The 6,703-nt window shown below is 34.7% G+C and overlaps 1 long non-coding RNA gene across 1 annotated transcript; it reads right to left on the bottom strand.

The window, feature by feature from the left end:
* Nucleotides 1–930: 930 nt before the first annotated feature.
* Nucleotides 931–3,110, bottom strand: LOC102674250. Its single transcript, XR_004149787.1, has 3 exons — nucleotides 2,905–3,110; nucleotides 1,826–2,156; nucleotides 931–1,404 (listed from the first exon to the last, which is right to left on the bottom strand). It is a non-coding gene; the product is annotated as an uncharacterized LOC102674250 (long non-coding RNA).
* Between the last annotated feature and the right edge of the window lie 3,593 nt (nucleotides 3,111–6,703).

Here is a 6,703-nt window from a genome sequence, read left to right as displayed (position 1 = left end):
TTCAATTAAATAAATTACGATAATACAAAGAAGAATTTTAGTTACGCACAGCCAGATGTTTCCTTTTTCCATTTCTTTTTTCATTTCAAAGAAATATTATCGATGCATTTTCACTGTGTCGCTTTCTGTTATGTCCAATTTAATTAGTCTCTTAAATTGTGTCACTTTTTCAATTATAATCGATGAATTCGATTTGCAACAATTTACATTCGACGAAAGAGTTTCATCTTTGAAAAATAAATATTCTCAAAACGAAAATGTTAAATTATTCGATAAATTCGTGCATATTTCTGTCTCAAGAGCAATTAATCATTGATTTCGTATTATTTGAAAATAATTTATTTAAAATTTGCTACTTTTACTACTTCAAATAAAAATAATTTTGGAAAGAATAAATATTCTTGTTATTGGACAGCCTAATAGATGAAGAGACAGAACGAAGGTGTGCTGTTACACGTCACCTTTTCTTTACCGTTACTCTCTCCCTTTTTTTTCACAAAGCTTCCCTGTTTCTCGCGTGGGTGCTCGCGATGCCATATCCTTTTTGAGCTCCTATTCGAGGAGGCTGATCCTGAATAGGGATCCAAGGGCGCCTACGTAACCCTGCCCGCCATTGTGGACACGTCAACCAGTTTCCATGCCAAGGCTTCTTTTCACGCTCTTTCCACCGAGTCGTAGCAAATATACGTTTATATTCGTGATACTTTATACCAACATTTCTCCTCACAACGTCTAACATTATTTAATTATATTATAATTATTAATTCATTGTGATCTAAATGTTTAAAATTTTTTGAAATTTGATAAACAGAATTATATAATATGCAGTTAAAATTAACCACGTGACTTAGATCCATTTCATTTACCACATTCATTTTTCATTATTACACTATGATATTGCAGTATTTAAAATCATTCCAGGCTTATATTAATTTTAATAATTTTTCACAAAATAATAGAACACAATTTGATAAATATTTAGATTGAGAAATATTATAGCATTTACTCAAATTGCAGAAATTTTTATAGATTCAATTCATCGATTCGTAAACTGGACACGCAAATCAGTTCAAAAGTGATGTATGCGAGTATATATCGAGACGAGTTTCGGCTCCAGGGTCAAGGAAGCGCGATGATATAACAAGTTTCCAACAGCTCCCTCTTTTTCCGACCGATTTCTCTTGATTCGGCAGTTTCATTAATAATTCGCTTGCGAAGCTTATCTGACATCTACCGCGGCGAATAATTACGCGGCAAACGTATCCCTGAATTTCTTGTTACCACCTGCCACGGACGATTGACCAGATATAAGATAACGTGTCCACCTGACCTGTCCTCTCGCATTCGACTTTCATCTACTCAAATTTTCCGGTTGCCTCCAGCTATGACTTTTTTTGGGCATGTCTTCTGTTTGACAGCCAATAAGAATGTGAGAAGAAATAATATGTGTAAAAATGTGAGATATAGAGAATGTGATAGTAATTAAGGATCTCGTAACAAGAAGACAGATAAGCTTCTGACAGCTTTTAAGTTATTCTGTTGCGTAATACGTTTGCTTATAAAGAATTTATATCGTGTTATTTGAGGTAAGCGAATATTAAAAGTAAATGATTTATTATTAATTTTGGATTAACATATTTTTAAAATTAATTTTTTTTTATAAGAATAAGTTTGCTTTTTACAGAGTGTTCTCTGGCAACAAAATAGAAGAGGATAATCATAATTGTGCGCTCGAACACGTATAATGCAATGCTTGAAAAACATCTGTGTACATTTGTAAGTGGTTAATCGGAAATTATCAAAGACTATCTCAAAAATCTTTTACCAGTCACGCTGAAGACAGAAGCCCTCGTAGATCCTATCGTATACCTTTCTAACTTTAGTTTTCTTTCTCTTTCTTTCACTAACCTTCTATCGATCTTTTTCAGGTCATTTTGTGGTCCTTTTCCATCCTCCAGCTTTCAATCTTTCCGATCACATTACTTCGTTCCACCAATTCAAGATCTTCCATCAACCGCAAAATCACCATGCATAACGTCAACTATGACCATCCTAAGATTCTTTGTTTAAGGGTTACGTAATGACGTTAGATGGTTAAGAATCTAATCTTCGATCTTGTGTTGATAGAAAGGTCGTTTTGTAAAAAATTGGTCTTGCTAAAAGATTTTTACATTTTAGAACTTAGATTAGGTCGATTTGAAATGGAACACTATCGGATGTACATCATTTTGCAAGCCAAGTTAATGAATCGAGCAAAATGATAAATGATGCAGTTCAGATAATTACGATATAAATTATAAGAGATATATAAAAAAGGACAATCGTAATTAGCATTAAAATATATCGCTGAAATTGATAGTGGCACAACTCAAAAAACTTCAAATTTCTTTTTATTGAATACAAAGTCTACGTTATATTTCCATTTTTATATAAATTTATCAAAATTTCGCAATAATTAATTAATAATTATATACGATAATTAATAAGGCCTTATTTAACATTATCAAAGATTTTAAAAAAATCTCTTCTCTAAAATTTTGAATTTATGCCATTATCAATGTACATATATCATTTCTAAAAACAAGCTACTAATTATGTTCTCTAACATCTTACGAAAAAAAAATGGAGGAGATCTACGATAAGAAATCTTGTTAAAGATAAACAACAAATTAATTAATTAATTAATTAATAGTAACAAATTAAGATAACGATTGATTTTTCAGAAATCACGAAGAAAGATAATAGGCGAAACAGATGCGAAAATTAATTGCATATTAGTAGATTCAATTGCACAAATCAGCTACGATCGACGATTTCTCCGATCGATCCGTGAACACACGCGACGGGTCGCTCTTTCGGTTAACCTTTAGCGCGAATTCCGCAGAAGTTATTGATAGTCTTCACCCGCAATTTTTCTTCGCCTACGGTGTCTTGAGAAAGTGCAAAGAAACGCAATTCTTCGATGCAATTCATGGAATTTCAATCTTTACTGGCTAGATCGATCATTCGATAGTTCCTCAAATGATTAGATTAACATGACATAAGTAGCCGTTTGATGGATACAGAAAGTGTAGGAATAGAAGAATCAGAAAATAGAAGCTAATTCTCTTCGTGTAATTACTTCGTGTAAATATCAATACGTCAAAAGGTACTTCAATCTTCAAATTCATGATGATTTAACTTTTTTATTGAAACTGAATTCTTTCTAATTTTTCAGATGTTTGGAAACTTTTGCATTGTAAATACATAGTGATATTATCTTTCTCATACTTCATATCATCATCCATTAAATTTTAACATCATTATATACCAACCTTTGCATTTATTTTAATCTTTGGAAATATCTCTTAAATCTTCTGCTTATTTCAAAACATTCTATGACTCGTTTTTTTATTCCATTTTTATTTTTAAATATTACTACAAACTAATCAATGTGAGATGTAATACTCATACACACACACCTAATGCTTTAAAAAAACGAGAATTTTAAATATCAGTAATCTCAATTAAATAGGTAGGTTCAAAATAGAATTACAAAAATATAAATAAATATGAATAAGATTCAATCTATCTAATACATTTTGCTATCCATACCCAAGGAATTCTCGCAGCTATTCGATACGGCTAATCAGAGATCCGTTAGAGAAACATTGGACGTTTCACAGTACAAGAGTAGAAAGACCGGAAAAGTAACCACTTGGGAGTATCCTTGATCCAAACTCATCGTTTCCTTATGGCTAGCCGCTCACACCTACGCTGTCTTGCCCCTGATTAGCAGAAGGAATATATCGTGCGTAACAGGGCCGCATGCGACTTCCTTGCAAACGTTCGTTCCCATGTCTCCGATCGTTTATGGGGCTTTCCGTTGTCGCCGCTTCCCATGGACTTCCTAAACATTCACTTCCTCGAAGGAGGCAGAAGCAGATGGCCTATTAATTCGACGACCACGAAGAAGGACCGCCACCTTCGTGGCCAAGACACCCTCCACGCAACACCCCTGACCTTCTTCCCACAAGTGCACCCTGCACTTGTTCTTCCGTGGCGTGTCCGACCGTTAAGTCTCACAGATTCCTCGGCCACCTCTTCAGCAACTGACGAGTGCTTTCTTCGATTCTATATTTTAAAGAAAATTTGAACTTTTGTGAATTATTCTTATTGTGGATATGGTACAAGTCTATTTCATTTCTAGTCTAGTTATACAAATTTAGTTACACAAATCAGTTTTTAATTGAAGATATATTAGATAGAAGATTGTATTAAATTTAATGTAGATGGGATGTGAATCTATTCATTGAGTTTATATTCAGATTCATAATAGAATTCTATTTTATTTATTTTTTTGATTAATCTTAAAATGAAAAAAATCTCTTTGTTATTCGAGAATTAATAATATCGATTTCTATGACCTCGTTTCGATGATCTAAACAGTAGGGCTTTGGGGAAGAGGTAGGATAAACCGGGGTCAAAAGTAATATTTTAACTTTAGAATATGATAACTCAGAAACGAGATACAAATTTTTTATGTAACTATTTTATATATTTATCTGAAATTATTAAGTCATAGCTCTTTCGATATTACGTAAATAATAACAAAATTATCGCTCAAAAATTGGAACCAAGGAAAAGCTTAGAACTGTTTATGCAATTGTTATTGCTCGAAGCTTCCGGGTATGAATGCGTCAAAATAGAAATTTTATTCCAATTCCTTTATCAGAAATCGGATGATACATCACTGGTTACCAATAAAGATTTTTCTTTAATTGCACAATTCTAAACAATTAAAAAAAAAAAAAAAAAAAAATCACCTGGAAGCCTCGAGCAATAATAATTTCGACGAGTTTGATTATCGAGTCAAAAAAAAATCATATGCTTATCTTAAAAAGGAAAATAATAGTACGAAACTCGTATCCCATAATTTTGAAAATCATCGTCCAAGGCGCGGAATTACGCAACGGATAAGTTTGGAACGATGCCTCGGTCTGGAAACCGCAATCAGGAGAAAAAGGCTTCGAGGAGCATCGGCCGTCGACGATCCCTCGACGTGGCTTCGTCCTTCGTATCCTCCACGGAAGACACGGCATGGGAAAGAATGTCGTTGATCGAGTACGTGCACGCGCATCGAAAGCCTTTTCGCGCCGTGGAACCGGTCATAAATTCATCAGAGACTCATTTGAAACGCGTGCGTTTCGCGAATCTCAGTGTTAACGGTATCCTTAATGAAAGAATCGGAGGATTATTTTTAAATATCGATCGAGAACTTCGTATTTGTTAATTTCTCAACGAGATAGATTTCTTGTTGATAATGAGTCACCAATTACGTTGAGATTGAATGAGATGACTTACTTATTGCAGATAAATTAAAAAATCATCTGTTCGATAAATTTTTCCTATCAGATGGAAAGAAGAGAATGAATTGAATATGTTTGTTATATGATGTTGACTTGGGATTAATTTTAATATGGAGATTCAATTTTGTTGTTTTAAAGCTTTCTTTTTAAACTTTTTTTGTATTTTCTGTTAATATTAACATGAATAGAAAGGAAATAATATTTATAATAATTTTCATCTAGGAATATATTTGATTCAAAATTACATAACTTTAGTTAAATTATTGAATATATTTAATTTCTATTTATAGAATATCATTATAAAATACAATAAAAGTTTAAAAAAAAAATTAGGATCGCTTACAATAATGATATCAGTTTTATGTCTTTTTTATGACACTATAAATATTCACACAATCGATTTTCAAATTCACCATCTTGAAAACGATCATTCCCTTATATCCAATCGCCAATAATTTAACTTGACATGACATAACCTAAACCACACAATACTACACTAAAAATACATATCAAATTTTAAACATTTTACTTGTAACAAATTTGAATCAATGGATGCTTAAATTTGAAATCGATATATCTCCATTCTGCTATCAGAAAATGTAGAAATAACTTCGAAGAAAAATAATGTTTTTTTAAGAAAAACAATGTTTACCCAAGATTGAGGAGGACAAGTTGGATACGTTCGACGTTGACTTGGATTGATCAGGGTAGCAAGAGGAGCCCGTTGCCACGGCGAATAAGATTAATAAATCCAAGAGGCGGGTAGCGCGCGCGCGCTTGGTAACAATAACGAAACACCTTTTATGCACGCGTGGATCCCACCTCTTCCTCCTCCACAGCCAGCGGCGCATCTACCGCAACTACCATCCCGGTTGTCTCGCTCCATCCACGAGCGCGAGCTTCTTCGCATTCACCTGCTGCTATTCGAAGATCAGCTGCCCTAACCGCCACCTTGGCAGCACCTTGCCCCTTCGCTATCCTCCTTCACTTCGACCGGTACCCTCGGCATGTTGCGCCGCTTCTTCTCCTCCTTCTTCCACCGCTTCTTCAACCCGTTCTTCAACCCTCTGTCCGCGGCGAATCGTTTCTTTTTCCATTGCCTCCGCCTCTCCACGTCGATCGCCTTCCTCTCTCTCTCTGATTCTCCTTCCGCGCTTCTGTTTCTTCTTTACCTGTCCTCCTCTTCTTCTGTTTCTCCTCCTCCTCCTCCTCCTCCTCTTCTTCGTGACTGTCTCGTCGAATCGACCGCATGCTCCCGCACACACGGCACGGATTTTTTCGAAAAAAAACACAGCTGCACTGCTCTTTTATGGGGGTCCGTTGGCTACGCACGCCGAGCGCGAACACCGTGCAGC

The sequence above is a fragment of the Apis dorsata genome, unplaced genomic scaffold (assembly GCF_000469605.1).
Source record: "Apis dorsata unplaced genomic scaffold, Apis dorsata 1.3 scaffold_89, whole genome shotgun sequence".
NCBI lineage: Eukaryota > Metazoa > Arthropoda > Insecta > Hymenoptera > Apidae > Apis > Apis dorsata.
Note: the sequence above shows the minus strand (reverse complement) of the source record. Positions and strands in the feature narration are given on the sequence as shown.